This window comes from Narcine bancroftii, chromosome 2 (assembly GCF_036971445.1).
Source record: "Narcine bancroftii isolate sNarBan1 chromosome 2, sNarBan1.hap1, whole genome shotgun sequence".
In the NCBI taxonomy this organism is placed as follows: Eukaryota; Metazoa; Chordata; class Chondrichthyes; order Torpediniformes; family Narcinidae; genus Narcine; species Narcine bancroftii.
Window position 1 is genome coordinate 328,121,167 of NC_091470.1, and position 24,273 is coordinate 328,145,439.

The window sequence follows — 24,273 nt, forward strand, 5'->3', positions numbered from 1 at the left end:
CCTTGCATCCCATGCGATCCAACTTTCTCAAGCAGTCAACTGTGTGGAGCCCTAAAAAATTCCTTGCTAAAATCCATATCTGCCTTTGTCAACCTTTTTGGTCATATATTCAAAATTCTCAATCAGATTTGTGAGACGACCTCCCTCTGACTTCCCTAATCAGTGAATGCTCTCTAGTAACTTTCCAACCACAGATATTAGGCTCACTGGCCTGTAGTTCCCAAGCTTCTTCCTGTAGCTCCTCATAAATAGAGGCACAATATTTACCATCCTCTAGTCTTCTGGCATCTCACCTATATAATAGCTCAGCATTCTCAAACAGGGCACCTGCAATTCCCTCTCTAGCTTCTTACTGTATCCTCGGATAGATCTGATTGGGGCCAGGAGACTTCTCTACCTTTGTACGCATCAGGACCTTCAGTCCTTTCTCGACTATGACGTTGCCTGTTCTCAAAACACTACCATAGACTGCCCCTCATTTTTCAACTCTCATGTCTTTCTCCACAATAAAAACAAAGAAGTACTCATAGAAGACTTCACCCATCTCCTGTGGCCCCACATAGAGTTGATTTAAGATAGAATTTATTGTCATGTTGTAGTGGCAGCTACACTGCTACTGAAAGAACACACAACCAGATGGGTTGAGCTCAGTGAGCAGAACTGATTTATTGCAGGCTGCTGGGCCGGACATACTGCCAGCCCGGACCTGGCTGAGAACTGCGCTGGGGGCGCTGATGTCACCAGGGCGTCACATGGTCCCCAGCGCGGGCTTCTGAGTACTGTGCTGAGAGGAAGAGGAAACCCCCAACAGTGCCATTTTGGCCGGCTGCCCCACCGCGTTGATTACAAGCAGGGCCGGTTCGCCTGCCTAGTGCTGTGCTGCCACAATGTAATAAAATCAATGTCATATTACACCAATTTGTTTTTGGTTACTGTAAGGCAGATGGATTCGCCATCAGCAGAAATTGCCTGAAGTGCCTCTTAGTCATTCAGAGAAAGAGAAGCAAAAAAAAAATCCCCCCACCCAGAGTCACTGAGTGTCTGTAGATTCACCCCAGTGCTCCCACAGCCTCTACAGCCTCTCAGAATCCAGTCCAAACCATCAGTAACCTGAGCTCCAGATCCAAATCTCCGATACGATTAAGAACCCTTCAGCGCCCTCGGCACCCTCTCACGTCCTGGTTCTGATACCGGGTACCTCTTCAGCCAGTTTTGAGCTAGTCTCCAGCAGTCCACAGCCTGGTGCGAGTCCCTTGACTGCAGTCTCCAGCAGCGCACAACCTTCATAGGTTCCTCGTCTCTAGTCACCAGCAGCCCCACCACCTTTGTGGTTCCTTCAGCTGCTGAACCCTTCACTGGTCCACATTAATTTCTGAGGGGCCCTGTATCACCCTTTTTCCCTTTGTGGTGAAGGATGGATACAAACATAGCTAAGCTCTTCTTCCACTCCTGGTCTCACCAGCATTCAAGGAATGTCTCATAACATTATGAACAGAGGGGCTGGCTATTCTTTGTACAGCTTTACTCCAGCCATAACTGTAACATCCTGTCTTGCCAAATTAATTTTGATAGTCACTGATTTTGTTTGTTTTACTTCATTACATTGCATTTCATTAACTTTTTATTAAAATATTTAATGCTATAAATAAAACAGGTGTTTAAGTTCAGATGCTTAGACAAAGTGATACATTTTGATTCTCAAAGTGTCCGTCACATGTACGTCAACATTAAAAATTTAAAAAACTAGCTTATAAAATTATAAAATATAATCAATGGGTTTTGCACACATTTGCAAATGAAGTACAAAAATTCATATTAAAAAATTGCGAAGTTCACATTGAGTCAAGGTGAGCATTTTAGTAAGTTTGTAACTTTGCATTTTAATAACATACATAATTAGCTTTCAACATAAATGGTAATGAATAGAATAGACTAAAGATGAAAGATTCTCTTGCGACTCCCATCCTATCTTCTACGTATTTCTGATAGGATTCACACAATGCACACTCAATAGATTTGCTGAAATTGCATACATTTAGAAATGGAAATGAGTATTAATTCCAAGATACAATCTTTATTCAAAACCAGTGCTGTATTGCATTAGCTAATCCATTTGCAGCAATCTCAATGGAATGGCTTCTAGTTAATAGACAGGATTTATAATTTCAGACAGGCTTAAATCAATATGCAATTAATTTTTTGTAAATTTAAATAATAACACAAAACCTCCCCCCCCCCCCCCAAGGATGTTAAGATAACAGTGTCAGTTGCAATCTACTGCAGAAAATATTATTAAAATTCAATATCAACAATACACAAATCTCTTCATTCTATTATTATACAAGTAGGGTTCCCTGCAGCAATGCACACACACAACTGGAAATGATCAGTTAACTTTTCATTTATAGCGTTGAAACTGGCTGACAATCTTAAATAAACAACAAATATTCATACTATTGCTGAGTTCCATGTTGTCTATAACTAATATGCAAAAAGATTTCTGCAAAATATGTTTTTACTTAAGCTGCTATCTTGGGAACTTGTCAAAAATGTTTAAAAATTCTCTTCAATTTTAATATATTGTCAATGTGACTTCTGAGAAAAAAGAATCCCAGTATCCTGTTACTTTTTGTAGTTGAATTTCACATTATATTTCGAGTTACAATTCTTTTTTTTAAACTTTATTTATTTGTTCAAAAAACAAATAATATATGACATATACAATTAACCATAATGTAATTTTTATATATAAAAAAAGAAAAAAAAGAGAAAAGAAAAGACCCCCCCTTAGCCAACTCTCCTAAGGAGAGCCATAAAGAAAGAAAAAAGAAAAAATATTAAAGAAAAATGAAATATACATATTAAGATCTAATCAATGTAAATTGAAATGTAAATATTCTGAATATAACAACCACTTATTAATAAAAAAATTATAATTATCACACGAAACATATGTAATTTTTCCATTATTAAACAATATTTCATCTCATTATGCCTTCTTTAATATCAATCATATATGTATCTTTCCACTTACTAGAAATACATTTTTTCGCTACGGATAAAGCTAAATATACAAAAGCAAGCTGAAACTTATCTAATCCCAAGCCTTTCAAAGGTTGCAAACTACCCAATAAAAATACTGTTAGATCTAAAACTATTTTAATCTTATACAGATATTCTAAAAACGATTGACTTTTCTTCCAAAAAGATTGTGTATGTATACATGACCAAACGGCATGAAAAAAAGTTCCAACTGTATCACCACATCTAAAACACAAATCTGATTCATGAAAACCATACTTTTTAAATTTTTCACATGTTAAGTATAATTGATCATTGCATAACGTGCATTTATCAATCTAGTTACACTATCATAACAGATATCTAACCAATCATCTTCGGAAAAAATAAAACCAGTATCCACTTCCCATTTACTTTTAGATCTATCCCAACCCTTTCTATCCATACCATCCTGTAATATTTGAAACATAGATGAAATATAACCCTTCTCTGGTACCTTCATAAGAAAAGTCTCAAATTTAGTCATTTCAGGTAAAATCATATCTCTACCAAACATACATTTTACCAAAGATCGAATTTGATAATAAAGAAACAAAGAGTTCTTATCAATACCAAAACCTTCCCTCATCTGATTAAAAAATAAAAATTTACCCTCTTTAAAACAATCTCCCAAATTTTTCACACCTTTAAATCTCCAATGCAATAAAATTCGATTATGTATTGAAAAAGGAATAAGTTGATTATTATACAACGGAGTCAAAGCCGATAATTTACCCCTTGAGCCTGTAATTTTATTTTTCTTTATCCGCCATAACTTCATTAAATGTTTTAGTATAGGCACATTATATTGTTGTAACAAATTTATATTCCATCTAAACAAAAATTGATGTACTTCAAATTCAAATTACAACAATTCTAACTAAAAGATTATTGGCCTAGAGTATTATCGGTTTCTCTCCAAAGAAGATGCCTGACCAGTCTAGTATTTCCGTATTTCCAGATTTCTGTTTTTAATGGATTTGATTCAAAATCCCCAGATGCAGCTGCAGACTGACATGCAATTCCTTAACGCTTTCTATTCAATGCTTTCTACTCTCAATACTCTTTTCTGCCCCAAGGTGGTACTTTAAAATCTAAGGCTACAATATCACTTGTAATATTTTACTCGCAGTAGTCTATAGATTGGGTGTCCTTCTCTGAACATTAATTACATAATTTCAAACTTTTAAAACTTTCTATAACCCAATTGTTCCTTCATACCATCCCAGAATATAGTTATTCTCTGTTACCTACTAATTCTCTGTAGGTGTGATGCAAACATCATTCGTTATGCAAATTCCATCAAGTCTGGTTTTTTCTTCAAATATTTTTTTATTAATAGAAAAAACCCTTTATTCATGGTCTTCTAATTAATAACAAATCAAATCAACATCATATACAGATCACATGAAAATTGTAAATCAGAAGTAGAACCATAATTACTTACTTAACTTATTCCATTCAAAATATTGAATTCTATGATTATATTAACAGTTAATCCATTCCTCATAATACAGCCAAAAATAATGTGGAATAGAAAAAGTCTGTTTTTTTCAATTTAGTATTTCAAAAAAACTCTGTCCTCATTGAATAGAAGCAAATTTGACAAAAAATGTTTGCACTTACCTATAATGCTGAAGACAAAGAGGCCACATCATATATATAAAAAAAAACATGCCAGTTGTGGGTTTTTTTTTTAAATCACATAGCTGCAATTGATTTGCTTCCTTGAAGATGAACTAGAATAACCCAAGTACCACAAAGCCAGTTAGATTTTTGCTGAATCTCAGTTCCATCTATGTAATTAGGTGTCTTATCAGTTCACATGCCATTCAGTTACATTTTCTCCAGTTAAACTGTTAGAGGGACTCAATAGGTTAAGCAACATCAGTGGAAGAAAAAAACATTTCAGGCTGGAGCCCCGACATCAAAGGGCTCTGACCTGAAAAGTTGACCATTCTTTTTCTCTCACAGATGCTGCTCCATTTCTTCCAACAGACTGTGTTTAGCTTCGAATTCCAGGATCTGCAGTCTCCAGTTTGTTTTAAATTTTTCCCAGTCTACGAAGACTTCAATGTTCCAAATGTTAACTATATAATAACAATGTGAATTTATCAAAATCAGGTTTCTTGTCACAAAATTTGTGATTTTGCAGCAGGAATGTTGTGAATCACAGGAACAAAAATTGCTATATTACATTTCCGTAAATACACTATTTAAAAATAAATAAATTAGTGCAAAAGAAGACAAAAAAGTGAGGTATTGTCTGTGGTTCATTGTCCATTCATAAATCTGATGTCAGAGAGGAAGAGACTGCTTTTCCAACCTTGGATGTTCATCTTCAGACTCCTGTACCTCCTTCCTTAGGGTGGCAGTAAGAAGAGGGCATGGCCTGGGTGGTGAAGGTCCTTGATGATGGAGGCTGTTTTCTTGAGATACTGCCTCTTACACATGTCATTAATAGAATGAAAACAAATGTCATGATGTCGCTGGCCAAGTTCACAACTCTCTGTAGTCTTTTCCTGTATTGTGAATTGGCACTTCCATACCAGACAGTGATGTAACCAGTCAGAATGCTCTCCATGGTACATCTGTAGAAATTTGCATAAGCTTTTGATGAAATATAGCTGCTGGCAAGCCTTCTTCATTAATGCATCTATCCCCAGGATAGATCTCTGTTAGTCCCTCGATGAGGACTGGTTTGTGTTCTCCTGGTTTCCCTATCTTGAAGTCCATAATCCTTTCCTTAGATTTGCTAACATTGAGTGCAAGGTTGTTGTGATACCACTCAAATAGCTTATTTATCTCACTCCTGTAGGCTTCCTCATTGCCGTCTGTGATTCTGCCAACAATCGTGGTACCATCAGCAAATTTATAGATGGCATTTGAATTGTGCCTGGCCACACAGACATGGGTGTAGAGAGTAGACAGTGGGCTAAGCAGGAATCCTTGAGGTGCATCTTTGTTGATTGTCAGTGAGGAAGAGACGCTGTTACCAATCTGTGATCTTCAGATGAGGAAGGCAAGGATCCAGTTGCAGAGGGAGGTGCAGAGCCCCAAGATTTGAAGCTTACTGACCATTCTTATGCTATTGAAATTTGAGTTGTAAAAGGAGCCTGATGATTGTGTTGCTGTAGTCCAGGTGATCCAAGGCCAAGTGGAGAGCCAGTGAGATTGCATCTGCTGTGGGACAGTTGTGGTGGTAGGTGAATTGTAGAGGATCCAGGTCTTTACTTTGGTATGAGTTAATTCTGGCTATGCCCAACCTCTCAAGATATTTTATTATAATAGAGGCAAGTGCTGCTGGGCGACAGTCATTGAGGCAGCTCACTCTGCTCTTCTTGTGCACCGGGATGATTGATGCCCTTTTGAAGCAGGTGGGAATATCTGACTGCAGCAGTGAGAGATTGAAAATGTCCATGAACAGTTGCTTGGCACTAATTTTTAGTACCCTGCCAGACACCCCCATCAGGACCTGACATTTTGTGAGGGTTCACCCTCTTGAAGGATGTTTTATTAATTTGTGAGTTTAATAGAAATACATATTGGCTAAAATATTAATTTTGTATGCATTTAGATGCTTTATATTTTGAAATGTGGTAAACTTGGATATGGCTCCTTTTTATCCAATAGAAACATTTTTTGATACCTTCATTGTTTCTCATGTTACAGCAAATATGAGATTCAAATCAGTTTTATTTGATTAATTTTAAGTACTCCATCCCAGTGAATGTGGGATTGGTTGAAGCAATGGCATGGTTTACAGAGATGACCAATGTTTAAGGGAGTGAAAAATGGGGGCTGTGATGACCAGATTTGGAGGTGGGTGTAGAGACCATCCACAGTGTAAAGATTAATGAAAAAACAAAGAGCAGAGGATTTTTTTTTCTCAATTTATCTTTTTGTTTGGAATGGATAGGATGGGCTGAATGGCCCCCATCTGTCATAAATTTCCATGATTATTCAAAGAAATGTGATTGGAATGAACACCCAGAAAGCAGAAGATTGAGACAACTAGTTTTAATTGTCATTCAGAAATAATCTGCACCAAACTAAATTGAAATTTCAACATTGGATAACAAAATCAGTCAAGGATACTGTAACCCTAAAAGAAAGCTTATGATATCTGCAACATTGGATCTTATCAGATATCAATTTTTAAATATCAGAATCAGCAATAAAGACGGCATCTGGTAACCCAATGATTATCTGTCCACAATGCAATTTTCTACATGGATATGCATTTGGAAATCAATATGCAAACTTGTCAAAGAAACCTGAAAAGAGAAATGGAAATAACAAAACTTTTTACATGATACAAAATTATTAGAATTTTGTAAACCAGCACGCCAAGACAGTGAGGTATATCAAAACTGCTTGAGTGGATAGAACTGATTTATTTTCTGTCCATAAGTAAATGGCATATTTAAATACAAAAACATGCCATGGCACTTTCCTGGAAGGTAAACAAAAAAAAACTGACATCAACTCAAAAGAATATAGTGAAAGCCCAAATCTTATAAAAATTTAAGGGAACATATTAAAGTAAATCAAAAACAGAAATGCCACAGTAACTCAGTTAAACAGCATCTTTGAAAAGAGAAACTAGTCAATAGCCCCTTTCACACTTGCAAATGAACCCAGGAATTAACCACCAATCAGCTGTTAAAGTGTCTAGTGTGAAAGCAAATCAGCTCAACTCCGGCATCAGATGACATCATCTCATGCCAGGGGATTGATGGCCTCTACCCCAGTAAAATCCCCGGCATGTGGAGATGCCAGTGTTGCAATCAGGGAAGTGTAAAACAGGCCATTGCTTTGTGGGATTGAAATGATCCAAGTTTTTGTAAGAGTGTAGGAATGTGAAGGAAGAAAAATTAAAATGGATATAAACTTTGCCATGGGAAAGTCGCAGCAGGAGAGAGAGAGAAAATAAATAGCAATAAATAGCAAGGGCGGACAATTTTTAAACAGCGTGGGAAAGTTGGTCACATTATAGCGCACAATTTATAAAGACTATGGGGGGGGGGGAAAGCAATGGCAGACTTGACTTCCCAGAATGTTCTGCAGCAGAGAAATCCCTCCATGAAAGTTCTGTGCATGCAGCCATGCATACAGCCCTTTTGCTGCTGCATGGAATTCTGGGAGGGCAGGTCCATCATCGCTTTTACCCACCGTATTTAGAACTTGGATGTGATAGCACTACAAACTTTCCCACACTGTATAAATTGTGCTCTAAAGCACTACCAACTTTCCCACCCAGTTTAAAAATTGTCCGCTATTGCTATTTATTTCTAGCACTTTCCCACGATCTCTTATAAAGGCTTATATAGGTCTGCAGATACTGTGCTGTACATAAAGCTTAATTATGTCATAATTAGGCATAATTAATCTTGTTCAAATATAAGATAATACATTGATCAGGATTTAGGGCAGGTCTACCATCACTCAATGCGTCATGACCTCACCATTAGAAGGTAGAGCAGTCCTAACCCCGGGGATGGCTCCTTGCAAGTGTGAAACTGTTCAGTGTCCCAGTTAGGAGTAGTCAAGTGTGAAAAGCCAAACCCCTATTCCTATCCCAGGACACTGAATGGTCGATTTAGTGGGATGCAAGTGTGAAAGAGGCTAATAACTATCCCTCAGAAGTGGGGAAAAGTATACAGTTTTCAAAGCTGTGCCGGGCGGAAGAGCAACATGCAAACTAAAAGAATGTATGGAACAAAAAAAAACTGCTGGAGGAACTCAGCAAGTAGCATCTGTGGAGGGAAAGAAACAGTTGATGTTTCAGGTTATTGGTTAATGTGATATGTTGTTGATCGTGTTTTTCCACAAAGGTTCCAGATGCTTTATGCCCTTGATCACAGGCATATTCTGGCACAAACAGAAAAAATGAACTGGTTTCCTTGTGAGGTTTCCTTCTATGGTAAACAGTGAAAACTGTTCTATTTTATTTCCCTCGATATCTCTGTCAGCATCTCTTATAAGATTGGTAAAACAGCCAAATGAAAATCACTGGCCCATAAATTACATACAACCACTGTGCAACAGAACGACAGACCATCTTACTGTACCTACCCAAGTACAATACTGTATTGGTACATGTAACAGGATGTGGACATCTCTGGCAAAAATCTTATTTCTGCAAATGCAGCTCTTCTCAAAAAGGTGAGCAATCTTCTTGAATTGCTCAAGTCTATGGCATGAAGGTTCTCACACAATGTGGTAACAATAAGGAAGAATGGGAGTGTCAATGTAGTGTCAAATTATTGCACAAATATCCAGAATCGTGGACTTTTGACCCCTGGGGGCTGAAAGTTCAAATCTCGCCATAATATTTGAGGAATCATGGAAAAACATCAAGAACCAAGAAATTATTAATTTGCAGTGAAACACAAATATTTCACCACACACTTCAAGAAAGTAATTTCCCTTAACTATTTGTGACTTCAGACCACCAATGTGACTACTTCTTAGCTGCCTCCTGATGTGGGGCAGTTCAGGTACAGCGCAGTAGCAGCTCTTCCAGCCCATGACCCCGATACTGCCCAAATACATCCATGTGACCATGCTAGGACATCTTTAGAACAGTAACTGTTGATCCTAACAGTGACATCCATACTAGAGTAAATAATAAATTCCTGTTATTTTCAAAGTTCCCTAATTGTTAATATATTGGCAGGGAAATAATGATGTTTCATTTGAAGAGGAGCCTGCAAGTTGTGGTGTTTTCAAGTTTATTATCTGATTGTACATACACAACCAGATGAGATTGCACTTCTCCAACCACAGTGCACACACATAATACATTGCACATAATAATCACGTATATACATAAAAATAAAATACAAAATAAATATGGATGAATATTTCAGAACAAGTTATACATTTCATTTATAAAGACCCAAGATTACAGGATACTGTTCATCAATCTTACAGCCTCCAGGAAGAAGCTATTTCCCAGCCTGGCATCTTAGTATTTCAGGTGATCTTGGTCACAGCTTTGACAGAAATGTTGAGCTACTGTCAGATATCTTACAGAGTGCAAATTGCAGTCAGTTATTCGAGTTATTAGTTATTAGAGTAAATGTTTAAAAAGTGGACAGAGCATTGCTAAATAAATAGCCTACTTTGTATAATTGGAGCAACCATTAGAACATAGAACACTGCAACACAGTACAGGACCTTCAGCCCTCGATGTTGAACCGACCTATATATATTCTTACAAAAAAAAACTAAACCCTTCCTACCTTGTAATCCTTTATTTTTCTTTCATCCATGTGCCTGTCTAAGAGGCACTTAAATGTCCCTCACGTTTCAGCCTTCACCACTAGTACTGGCAAGGGATTCCAGTCACCCACAACTCTCTGTGTAAAAAAAATCTTAACCTTGATGTCTCCTGTTGTATACTCAAGACACCCATGACTATTTTGTTGCGAGGAGCATGAATACTGTAATGGTCACATGTGCACAGACGCATTAATGTATTGTTACACACGGCAGTAAACATGGTGCAATTACAACAAGAAAGTTAGACATAAATAGTGTCTCCCGAGTGCTTTTGTCCTCCCAATTGCAAAAGGAACACAACATGGTGGCAGATACTGAAAACCATGCCATATAGGTGATTTTGGATCTCTACAAACACTAGAAATCTGCTCAGAAAAAAGAAAAAAATCACCTGAATGTCAGTGCAGGAAGAAATAGCTACTGCCGCGGTAGCAGTAATGGACTGCGAAGACGACAACATTAGAAACCTTCAAGAAATTTTGGCAGAAGTGCAACCTGGTCTTCAAAAGCTTCCTCAAGGGGGTCACACAGGAGGAAAAGGTTAGTTCTATCCTTTGGACAGGGGAACAAGGACTAGACCTATTCAACAGTTGGGAGCTTGCCTAGATGGAAAAGAATGATCTGGAGAACATATATGAGAAATTCTCCTCTCACCTGGAACCAAGATCTAACCACAGAATCAAACAATATAAATTCCAGAACTTACAGCAAGAGCCCGATGAGTCAGTGGATAATTTCCTCAATAGGCTGAAGAATGTTGCCTCAAAATGGAAATTGACTCTACCGCCAGGTGTTCCCTGAAAACATAATGAAGGAATATCTGAAACATCACACTCACAGCCTTTGATGGACCCGTGAAAAACCAAAATCAGAGGCTGTCATAAAGGAAAGTACATCATGTGTACATTCTTTGTGGCAGATGCTGATGGACCAGCAATTCTAAGTCTGAATAGCTCTCAGGAATTACAGTTAATCTCTGTAAACCATGAGATCCATGAGATGAAAATGTCCAAGAGAATCAACAGCGACTCCCCGACTGCGCACTGTCCTCCCAAACACAGACAAGGTGAAGCTCATGAACATGTATCCTGAATGCTTCAAATAACTTAGTCGATGGCTTTGGAGACTCCAAGTAAAACATCACCATAGATCCAAACTGTAAACCAGTAGTCCATGCTGCGAGGATAGAGCTTAAAAAAAAGCTAGAACAAGAACTGAAGGAAATGAACAATAAGCAAGTGATATCAAAAGTAATGGAGCCAATTGACTGGGTAAATTCCATAGTGGTAAAGGAAAAACCAAATGGCTGCCTGAGGATATGCCTGGTCCCAAAAGACTTAAATCAAGCAATCAAGAGCAGTCACTATCCAACACTGACATTGGATTCCATCACACCAGAACCAGCAGGGTTCAAAATGTTCAGCAAGTTAGATGCTAAGAATGGATTTTGGAACATGAAGCTGGAGGACAAATCAACACTGCTCACAACGTTCAAAACTCCATTTGGTCATTACAAGTTCCTGCGACTACATTTTGGCCTCAAGACAGGATGTGTTTCAACAGAAGATCGATAAGATCTACAGGTGATGCAAGGGTACTGTTCGCATCACAGACGACATCCAGGTCTATGGTAGAGATGAGAAAACTCATGATCTTCACCTACATGAAGCCATGGAAAAAAACAAGAGGGGCCAGCAAAAAACTCAATGTAGACAAATGCATCATCAAGGAGAAGGAATGCCAGTTCTTTGGAATGGTGTACACACCTGATGGGGTCACAGCCATTGCTGAGATTGAATACCCAAATGACAAAGTTTCCTTGGTTTGGTCCAATAGACGAGTTCCTTCATCCCACACATGTCAGACCATGCAGTCAGCCTCAGATAATTGCTGAAAGATGATGTGGAGTTTCAGTGGTCACCATCACATCAGAGAAGTTTTGACCAGCTCAAAGACATACTCTGCAGAGAAGTGGAACTGAACTATTATGACAGAAAAAAGTCACACTATAGTAGATGCTTCTACCAGAGGCCTTGGGGACAGTGTTGGTGCAGGAAGGAAAACCAATAGCTTTCACCTCAAAAGCCCTGACAATAGCAGAGACCAGATATGTAATTGGCAGTCGTGTATGGATGCAAAAAATTCCACAAAATCCTCTACGAAAGACAGTTTGTGGTGGAGAGAGATCATTGCCTACTGGAACACATCTAGAAAAAGAAGTTAAGCAAGGCACCAGCTAGACTGCAGAGGCTACTCCTCTGCCTTCAATGCTATGACTTCACCTTGAAGTACAAATTAGGAAAGAAATAGTGCTTGCCGATGCCTTGTCACGCCTTTCCCCAAAGGAAAAAGTACTAGATGAAGGACATGGGGATCGAGGTACATTACCTTGTCAGTGTGACCAGCAGCAAATATAAGCCAGATCATGGAAGAAACCACTAAGGATGATGTGCTGCAGTTGTTCTCCCAACAGGTGGTATAAGGATGGCCAGAGAAGAGAAAACAGGTGCAGCCTGCAATACATTAGTATTGGTCTGACAGAGATGACACATTGCTGGGGAATGGTGTTCTGCTGGTGGTGTTGCAACTGATCATACCCGATACAATGCAAAATGAAATTCTCCAGAAAATACATCAAGCCCACATGGGAATGGAGAAATGGTTCACTGAGAACCAGGAGTGGTAGCTGATTGTGGCCTGTTACTACCTTAAGTTCCCATTCAATAGGAGAGTGAACAACCTGAGAGCATCAGCCATCACTTCAGTGGTGTGAGCACTTTTTGCAGAAAAGGGGATACCTGAGCAAGAGATAGGTGATAATGGGACCCAATTCACATCGCATAAATTCAGGGAGCTGGCTGAAGAATATGGGTTCACCATCACAACATCATCCCCACATTACCCCAAGGGCCATGGGTTCATCAAGAGGCATGTGCAGTCAGTCAAACGCATACTCATGAAGTGTTAAGAGATGAAGGAAGACCCTTACCTTGCTCTTGTGTCACTACGGGCAACACCCTTGAGGGCCGACATCAAATCCCTGGCAGAGATTTTGAATGGTAGGAAATACAATACAACCCTGCCAAGCAAAATCCATCCTCCAGACAATCAGGAGGAAACCAGAAGAAAGCTGGCTGATGTACAGGAGGGAGGACATCAGTACTACAACAGACAAACCTTACTAGAGCAATTCAGAAGGCAGCATGTGCACGTTCAAGAGCCAGTGATGAAAACCTGGAGCCTGGCAAAGTTTGTCGGTAAAGCTGAGATGCCAAGATCCTACATCATGGAGACAGAATCTGGCAGGTGGCTGAGATGGAACAGGGTCCACATCCACATCCGCCCGACACCAGATCTGGCAAAGCAGAGAGCTGCAACACCAACAACACCAGAAATACCAGCAACCTCTACAACATCAACTACTAGTATGGCAACGTGGCAAAACCTCAAACACTAGCACCGCGACATCAGCTCTGCAATCAGCAGGTGAAAAGCAGAAAGCAACACAACCACCTGCACAACCACCAGCATCGCAGAGTTCAACAGTCGCAACAAAATCTACAGAGTTGAAAAGCAACATTCTGCCAACAGTGCAATTTTGCTGAAAATGTGAAATTTGAAAATTTTATTTTTATAGTTAAAATGTTTAATTCACCTTTGAAGTAAAGAAGCACTTTTTTTTGAGAAGGAGGTATGTTGTCTTCTCAAGAAACCCATTACTATTTTGCTGCTAGGAGCCATTATCACACTCATGAATGGTGCCTGTACACAGACGCCTTAATGCATTGTTAAGCACAGCAGTAAACATGGCATATATACAAGAAGAAAATTAGCCATAAATCGCTTCTCCTGAATGCTTTATTTTGTCCTCCCACTTACAAAAGAAACACATCTCCCCTAAACTTTCCTCCCTTCACTTTGTACAGATGTCCTCTGGTGTTTGTTTGCTATCCACGCCCTGAGATAAAGGTGCTGGGTGTCCACCTTATCAATGCCTCTCAGAATATTGTCTCTTCATCAAGAGCGTCCTACTGTATTCCTTGCCTATGCTTCGTAGGAAAAGCTTTCAAGAGTCAGGAGGTGAGAGTCTGACCAGTATTCAAAGGTAATACTATTGATAGCATGAGAAACAATTACATTCTCTCTTAATCAATATGCCATTTATGTACATGCAAATGTTAATCATTACTGATACCGAGTCAGAAGGTTTTCTGACACTGCATGTACACTGAATGCTGATTTGGTTAGCTGTAACTGCAATTATCAGCCAGTTTCCCCCTGTTCGATTTCATCTTGATGATCAGGAAGCAGCTTCAAGGTCCATGATGCTGCTGTAGGAAAAGAGTGATCATTGAGGATGGCAGGACCCACATTACTTTTAAATTTACATTTAGACATACAGCAAGGTAACAGGCCCTTTCAGCCCACAAGCCCGTGCCACCCAATTAACTTACAACCCCAGTATATTTTGAATGGTGGGAGGAAACCAGAGCAACTGGAGTAAACTCATGCAAACACAGGGAGAATGTACAAACTCCTTACAGACTGCGCTGGATTCCAACCCCAATCATTGCTGCTGTAACAACATTGTGCTAACTGCTAAGCTAACCATGCTGCCCTTACTTATTGGGTGTCTGTAACATAATTTTATTAGTAAGACCAATCCTTCACCAACTATGCAATTCAATTAGCATAGATTGTTTCTAACCTTCTACCAGTTATGATCCTTTTATCTACTGCAATTACATTTTCTCTAATTAACCACAGCTACACCACTTGCTTGTTCCTTTCCTATCCTTGGTAATTATGCTGAAGTCTATTTTTAAAAGCTACCCTTTTTATTAATTCAGCCAAGTAATAGCTATTTCTGGAAAGCTCACTATTCATTTTCACACATGGCCTTCAGATATTCCTATTACAGTACATTTCCCTGTACATGAAGTTCTGAATACCAAAGAGATTCAAAAACCAAACTTTTTTGCAGCGCTAACATGAAATCACAAGTTGAAAAACATTCATCACTTGACTTGCCCATGTGGGGCTCTGACGCTCCGATGGCGCCATTTTGATTTTAACGGAGCTCTCATGTACTGTACAAACCAGAGATCAAGTTGTTTTTCAGTACATATTAAATACGATTTCATGCTCAAAGTCTTTTTTTTTGTTGTTTAACCGCTGATACAATTATTCTGCTGATGCTACGGAGATGTTTAAACCCATTGTTCTGATAACCCAAAAAATCCAATAACTGAAAAACATCTGGTCCCAAGCATTTTGGATACAGGGAATCCAGAGGACCCCAAAACCCAGCAGCAATAGATATGCACCATGACAAAGGGCTGCTTAAACAAAAGTTGCTTTTAATTATCTTTGAACACGAAAATAGAATCAAACTTTAACTTACCTCTATTGGCTCATTTAACCTGCTTAACCCCCTTCTAATTCTAAGCGCACATGTGTGTAAAAGTTCAGCAAAGTTCTTTGGTTCACAGTCCAATCTCACTGGTTTCAGGTAATGCTTATACTGTGCACAGAAGTTAACATTAATAAAGTTCACCAGGCTTTGGTGCTTAACAGGTTAATGGTTACCACTCAGAAGGGTTCTTGTTGGTTCTCAGAGAGTTTCTCTTGTTCCAGGAGATCCACAAGTGATTCCTTTTAATCAGTCACTCCAGTGTCTTCCTGATGAAACTTGCCCCTTTCAGGGTTCTCCAGATGTTAACCTTTTTCTTTCAGGTCACCAGAGTGCCCTTCTGTTTCTCCTATTCCAAGGGAAACACCGGACAGCCTGTCCTCTCCTTTGACCAGGCCGTCTTCCAAAGCTTGCCAGCTTGTCCCTCTGGAACCAATGTCTGTGTCTCTTCTCTCTCTCACAACCTCCAACTCTGAAAGCAAAACCGTTTTTTTTCCTGCTCTCTGCAATTTTGTTAAGTGTTATCAACGCCTTTTTCTGACAAAAACAAATGATCTCCAATTCAGCATTCGCCAACTCATCAACTGTTAGGTAATAGCTCTTGCGAGTCTTCAGATTCATTTCCTTGACACGATTTAAAAGCATAGTTTTTAACCTAAGAAACCATGAGGTGTGATGGCAAATTAATTGAGTGATCAGATCATTTGAATAGTATTTACATTAGTGTTTTGGATTTCAGGATCCTCCACTGAAATTTCTTTGAATTCTTCCGGAGTTTGAGGTCACTCTTCTTGCGATCACAGAAAAAATAGAGGACCAGACATCCATGTGTTGGTTCTTTTGAGAAAAGATTGAACTTTTGATCCTCATGATGCTATATCAGCTGGATTATCCACTATTTTAACATATTTCCATTGATCAGCATGCAAAACCTTCTCGATTTCATTAACTCTGTTAGTCACAAAGGTACAAAACCTTGTGGTTTTGTTATTAATGTATTTAATCACTGATGTACTATCAGTCCAAAACAGAGTCTGCTAACTCCATCTATAATTCTCTTCTTAATACAGGGTCCATTTTGCTCGCCATAGTAGCGGCAGTTAATTTCATTCGAGGTATGATGACCACTCTATGGTATGGAGCCACTCTGGCTTTTCCCATTACAAATCCACAATGTACTCACTCTTGGCTATTTCATACTACTAAATAACTGACAGTACCATAACCACCTTCGCTTGCATCAGCAAAGTGGTGTAACTGAGCAAATGTGACAATTCCAAAGTCTGTTAGTTTAAAACATCTTTTGACTTCAAAATTTTCTAACATTTTAAGACTCTCAATCTATCCCATCCAAATTTTATCCCATCCAAATTTCCTTCTGCACAATTCTTGCAAAATTTTCTTACCTATTAATACTACCGGTGCCAATATTCCCAAAGTATCGTATATTGAGTTTACAATTGAGAGAATACCTCTTCTTGTTAAAGGCCGTTCTTTCAAAACAATCTTAAATTTGAAAACCTCAGATTGAACACACCATTGCACTCCTAGAATTCTTTCAACAGGTAGAACGTCACAATCCAAGTCAAGATGTTTTATCTCCTCTGCTCTTTCTGCCTCAGGAATAACACCAAACACACCTCGACTGTTGGTAGTCAATTTCATAAGGAAGAAACCTCCTTTAACTCTTGATAAAGATTTATTGCTTCTTTTTCTGAAACAATTGAAGTAAGACAATCATCAAAATAGCAATTATTTCTGATGATGCTTGTAGCTTGAGAACCAAATTGCTCTTCATTATCTTCAGTACATTTCCTAAGAGTAAAATTTGCACAACTTGGTGACGATGTTGCTCCACATAGATGAACTGTCATTCTGTATTCAATCATGTCTTTACTGTAATATCTGTTAGCCACCATAACAATCGTAAAAAAAATCACGATCTTTTGATGGTACTTTTACTTGATGAAACATCGCTTCAATATCTGCAGCAATTACAATTGGCTCTTTACAAAATCTTATCAGAACACATATTAAAGTACTGGTTATGTCTGGACCTTATAGAAGTTGAGAATTCAATGAAACTCCTTGAAATGATGCTTCAGAGTCAAATACTACACAAAGTTTCTTCTTTTGTGGATGTTTAACTCCATGATGATGTAAATACCATTTTTTAACCATCTTTACGTTCCAAGATATCTTCTGATATCTTTTCTACATAACCCTTGGCTATCATGTCCAACATGACATTTGTATACTCCAAATGAAAGGAAGATTTTCTCTTTAAATTCAGCATATGCTGTTCTGCAACTATTTTATTATCTGGCATACAAGTGCCCTATTCTGCAAAGGTGATGCTATACAGTAATGACCATCAACATGTTTCACAGAATTTGAAACTAAATTCAGAAACTGCTTGTCCTCCTTTGAAAGTTCTTGAGACATTCAGGAAAATCAATTTTAAACTGTTTTTCCCACAGATCATTAAGTTTCACAACTGAAATTCTGTTGACATTCATGTTCAACATCTGATCATTAATCATTTTTCCTCCTAACGGTTCATTAATTGTTCACCCAGTTTGACTCCTTATTATTTCTAGTGGTTCAAGAGCTTTTGGTACACCTTATCCAATTAACATCTCAATCTTGGCATCAATCTTAGGTAAGCAAACATCTTTTAGATAAGCCCTCTGGCTGGTATCATGGTGATGTGAAATATTCTCCTTATTCACAGGCAGAGTCTTCTGAGTATATACACTTGGAAGATCGTAAAATTCATTGCTATTCAATCCAGCAATCTGTAAACCTAAAACTATATTAGTTTCAATGTTCTTTTCATCATTCTTTGTCTTTAAGATCTGTGATCATTTTCCATGAAGATTGTTTATTCATTAATTCAACAGTACAAAATGATGCAGTACTTCCTGGATCAAGAAATGTGCAGGTCTTCAGTAGGAAACTTCCTTTTTTAGTTTTAACCTGCACAGGAACTATTGAAAGTTTTATCACCTGCCCCTGTAAGAACCGAAGCTAAAGTATCCTCTCTGACTGTCTCGATAATCTTGGATTTAGATTATTTGACTTCTTTCTCAACTTTACTTCGTTGAGTATGCAGGAACTTGGGATGCTTTAAACTGCATGTATCACAACTGAGTCGCTTATTATAAGTTTTGCTGATGTGTCCTTTACACAATCAGCTAAAACATAATCCATTTTTCTTTAAAAGGTAATTTCTCGTCATGCAACTTTTTCTCCAATCGTGAACATCTTTCTAAAGCTTGTTTATCTTTGCAATACAAACAGCTTTCCTGAACAGTCTGATCTTCCTTTTCCTTTGTTTCCTTGTTCTTTCTTGTGCTTGTATCTGACACAGCAGTAACAAAGGTACTTCCCTTTGGTTTCTATTCAGACAATGTCTTAGACCTTTTCACATCTTTAGGAACTATTGAAGTATCCTTAATATTTCCAAATATTGGTACAGTGTTAACATGCACATGCCATTCCAAAATTTGTACATATTCAAAAGTAGCATCCCTTCCGTGAAGAATCTTAAGCTCTGCAACTTTGGTTCTCCATAAATCCTTCAGCTTATAAGGCAATTTGTTTATAATAATCAACAAATTAGCAAGCACATTCTTGCAAATGTACATTACTTCCCAATGTGTTACAACATCCTCTCAGAAAGAGTACATATGCTTGTAAAGCCTTTGTGTCCTCTGATGTTATTGTTGACCAAGAGAGAATCTTGTCTATGTGGGCCCTTGCGATTTTATGTTCATTGCCATATTGAAGATTCAATAATTCTTTTTCCCTTTTAAAACCTTGGTCTGGATTCATATATTGGCAACTGTTAACTAATTCCTTCACCTGTCCTCCAGTATACTGTTCCAGGAAATACAGATGATCTTTTGCATTTTTAGAATTACTTTCAATGTGATGTTCAAAAGATTTTATGAACGTCAGATATTGGAATGGATCTCCATTAAAAACTGGAATTTCCTTTTTAGCTAAACCGTATGAACCTTGTTGCTAAGATACGATAGCAGAGATTTCATTTTGTTTTGCCATGAGTGATATTATATCGTCTTGTCCACCACAATTGTCTTAAGGTGAATAGAAAAAACGGATCTTGAACTGGTGTCTTAGGGGTAGGACCTTGAGTTGTAAGTGATGGCATTGATGGGAATCCTTGGAATGTAAGTGATGGCATTGGTGGAGACCGTTGACTTGTAGCTGGTTCTCCAGCAACATAAAGAGACATCAATGGTTGAGTATGATCAACTCACATGTTTAAATTTCTTTTGAAATATTCTCCTTTCGGGAAGATCCTTATATTGTGTGCTCTGGAGAGATTGAATGTTGCTAGTTCTTTCCATAGGATTGGTCACTATCATGTGAGCACTAGCAGCGACACCCGTGGCACCTTGCTTGAGTATATTTGTTTCTTGTGGCTGCGTTACCCATTGCTCTGCTGGAATGTTAGGTGCTAGCCCTTTGGGTATGTCACTTTGCAGAACCCTGAGCTATTGCTTTCCCTTTGATCGTATTCATAGCACAATGTTCTTCAAGCTCTAGTCTTTTCTTTTCTCTATTCAATAATTTAGTTTGTTCTTCACTAGCCATTTGTAATCTTTTAAGTTGCTCTTCTTGCTCCTTTTGTTCTTTCTTGATTTTAGCTTCTTGCCTCAGTTCCTGATTCTTCATTTCACCTTCTCTATCCTCTAAAGCACATTTTTTCTCCAACCACTGTTGTTGTGCACAGGTAGTAGCCAAGTCTGCTTCCCTTTGGTTTCTGTTCAGACAATGTCTTAGACCTTTTCACATCTTTAGGAACTATTGAAGTATCCTTAATATTTCCAAATATTGGTACAGTGTTAACATGCACATGCCATTCCAAAATTTGTACATCTTCAAAAGTAGCATCCCTTCCGTGAAGAATCTTAAGCTCTGCATGTATAGCTGATATGCTTGTAGCAAGCGAAGCTGTACTTGCCCTGGATGCCTTTGAAGACTATGAAGATTTTCCTGTGCTCATAACCTTGGAAATACTATAATCAGGATTCACATCTGAAATCTCAGATACTGCTGAATGAGTTTCTACCTTATGCATTTCGCTTGGTAGAGCACTAGTGGGACTTTGCAACATACCGTTGCAAAGATGTTATTGCAACAATAACCTTTAAGCCAGCTAATAAGGCCTGCAGTGCCTTGACAGAGTATTTTTCTTGCTTGTTAGTTGAAGCCGTTCCTTCTTTGGCTACTGGCTCCAACCTCCTGCCAAGCGTTGTCGGTCCGCCTTGCTGGCTCAACTCTTTGAGAGGAGCTGTTTGTTCGAGTCGAGGTCTTTAGCCCGATGAGACAATTTCTTATCAATCTTGAGTTCTTAACACAGAACCTGGCTTCTGCCCTGAGTTTTCCTGGTTCCTGGGAACTGTAAACAAATTTTGTATCTTGGTCCCTTTAAGAGAGTTGTTGCTGGCTGGAATTGTCTCTGTATGGCTGCACACAAGCTTTCTTATCTGTGTTTAGAAGACCACATTCTGGGCTTTCTGCCAATTCCACTGCCAAAGTGGCTTATCTTTTCAAGATTGCAGGTGTCTGGCTAGCTTTTGGCTGAATTTCAAACTGCGGAATTCACAGATATGTTCCCAAAGACTTCTGAAATATTCTATTATTACAGCGTAGATGCCTCTTGATTTTAAATTAAATTGTTAATTCTTTTAAACAAATTTAATGAGCCTTTCTTCCAAAGTTCACAATTAAATTTTTGTTTGAATCAAAATATAGGCAGCACTTTCCTTATCCTAATTTCAAAGAATCATCCTCCAAAAGCATGAGCTATGATATTCCGAATTTCAATCTCTTTAATCCAATAAATCAAACTCTGTAGCTTTAATTCGTTGAAAAACAGATAAACATTTTACATAACTTCGCATTAAGACTTTCATAATGATGAATAACAAAGTATTTACTGTATAATGATACAAAAGGTTAGAGATACTAGCTTAAAGAGATGCAAAAAAGTATTTAAGGAGACAAAACTTCAAAGAATAAATTCTCGTGCTCACGCATCTTTCATATCTGGTTGAGTAATGAGCAAGTCGTTAATCTGGGTGGCTATTACATCATAGTCACAATGGTAACACTACAAACAATAGCTCTTTTAAAGAGACAGACACAAAACTAACGAAGAATCAAAACACAAGGTTTTAACCTTTACAACCCCTTTTCCAGAACTGGAATTAGAGTCATGATATGAAGTTGCTTCCTACATCAATCTTTTAGTCAACTAGTCATCTTTCTAATTTGCCTATGACCAGGATTATATTTGAAAGGTAATTTTTCAAATAAAAAATTCCATTCTAACTTCATGTTTCAAAAGCAGTACTTTTTAAATATTTCATTTTTGATTTTCAAAGACATACAAATGCAAACAAACAACACAATATCTTTAACAAGAGTATATCGCATACAGAGTTTATTTTTTCCCTACCCCTCTCCCATGCCCTAAAAAAACAACAAAGATTATATAAATTAAACAAATACAAAGAACCAAATATTGGTAAAGTCCCAAACCCTTAAGGGAACTTAAGAAAAACCCAAAGAAACCTAAAATAAAAAAAGATAGAGAACAAAATACAAGAACACTATTTTTATTAGGGAACATGCAACCGTTGATTGATTTAGAATTAGATAATTACCAGATCTCTTTTATTTACTTAGCGCTGGCAGTGGCCAAGAAATGTATAGCAATTACTTGGAAGAATAGAAATGTATTGTCTTTAGATAGGTGGTATTCAGAGATGAAGCTTTGTTTGGTGATGGAAAGAATATCTTTTTCTATACAAGATAAGATGTCTTTTTATGAGTTAAAGTCAACCCCATTTATTGATTATATACAATTAAAATGTTTGAATTAATCATTTTTTTTCTTTAAAAAAACATTTTTTTATTATATATTTTTTCTATATATATGTTTTCTTTTTTTCTTTCTTTTTAAATTTTTTTTTCTTTTTTTTTAGTTTTTTTATTATTAGTTTTTTTTTCATTTAAGTTCTTTTTGTTTTTTCATATATATTCTTATATAATAAAAAAATTTTGGATTAATAATTAATACTTAATTAATATTTTTTTGTTTTTTTATATATATCGATCTTTTTTTAAGATATATATTTTTTATTTTTTTTATTATACTAATAGTATTAATTCTTCACTCTTTATCGTGGGGGTGGGGAGAGGGGGGTTTAGGGGTTAAAAATAGTTTTTTTTTCAGTCTTAGTTTTTAGTTGTTAGGGGGAGATGCCGAGATTGGTATTGTATTAACTATGTTACTTTGTACTTGTATTACTTTATTTTGTATTTTTTCTGTACGTGAATTACTTACTTTCTTCATATGTTAAAATTAATAAATAAAGTTTCGAAAAAAAAAACATACCATCTATGAAATGACTCACCTCATTGATCTTAATCATTTCACTACTAGCACAGATTGGTGCATTTCCTTTATTCAGGAAGGGTATAATTGTATCTGACTACCTACGTGTGGCAGATACCCTAACAAATGTGCCATATTTCCTCCTTAAATTCTATGTGATTTTTATTCCGGGGAATACAACTCTGCATCTCTGTATTCCATTCACTTCCATGTGACTGCTATGCACTTCCTGGCTACTGACAAGGCAACCTTCACAAACTGAATTTGGTACCTGGACAGTTTAAAACTCATGTCCATAATGTTTCTGAGAAGGTACAATTCCAGATCCTGTGGAAAATACACTTTTGTAATTGTTTTTTTCAGAATGTCCTCCCAGACCACAACCAGGATAAATGGATAAAGATTCCAATCTCCGCACCATACCTAAAGCACATTTCCAAAATTTCTGGTTTAGATTTATGTAATTTTCAAAGCAGTACTTCTTCACTCTCCTCCCTCTGTTGAAGATCCCAGTGTAGACTACAATGCACAAACAAGCCCATGCCAAGCAATTTGATATTCTGGGATAGACTTATTTGCCTGTATTTAGTCCATATCCTTGCCATCTATTCATCTACCCAAATATCTTTTGAATGTTATAATTATACCCACTTCTACAGCTTCCTCTGGCAGCTCATTCCAGATATGAAATATTTGACCGTCAAGTCTCTTACCTTAATCCATAGGTAGCCAAATGTTTTTGGTTGTGGACCACATACAGAAAAATATAAGGAGTCACAGGGCCAAACAATATTAAACCTGGCAGCTTTCAACCAGTTGCAAGAAAAAAATGTTTTTAGACCAGAAAATCCCTGTGCCATTGAAAATTAATTTTCTATCAAAATAACTATATGACACTACTGAACAGTGTAACTATTTATATTATAGAAATTTATTGATGTTCTCATACATTACAGTAGGCATTTCTGTAATATGTGAGTACATCAATACATTAACATGTGCCATTTCTTCACAGTGGCACTTTAGCAGATCATCCCACAATGTAATCCCATGCTTTTGTCCTCTTATTCGAATG

The 24,273-nt window shown here is 37.5% G+C and overlaps 1 protein-coding gene across 8 annotated transcripts in view; it reads right to left on the reverse strand.

Annotated features, from left to right (window-relative positions):
• lrrcc1 (leucine rich repeat and coiled-coil centrosomal protein 1) overlaps positions 1-24,273 on the reverse strand; it is a 147,901-nt gene that overhangs the window by 90,489 nt on the left and 33,139 nt on the right. The gene's annotated exons all lie outside the window — the stretch shown is intronic.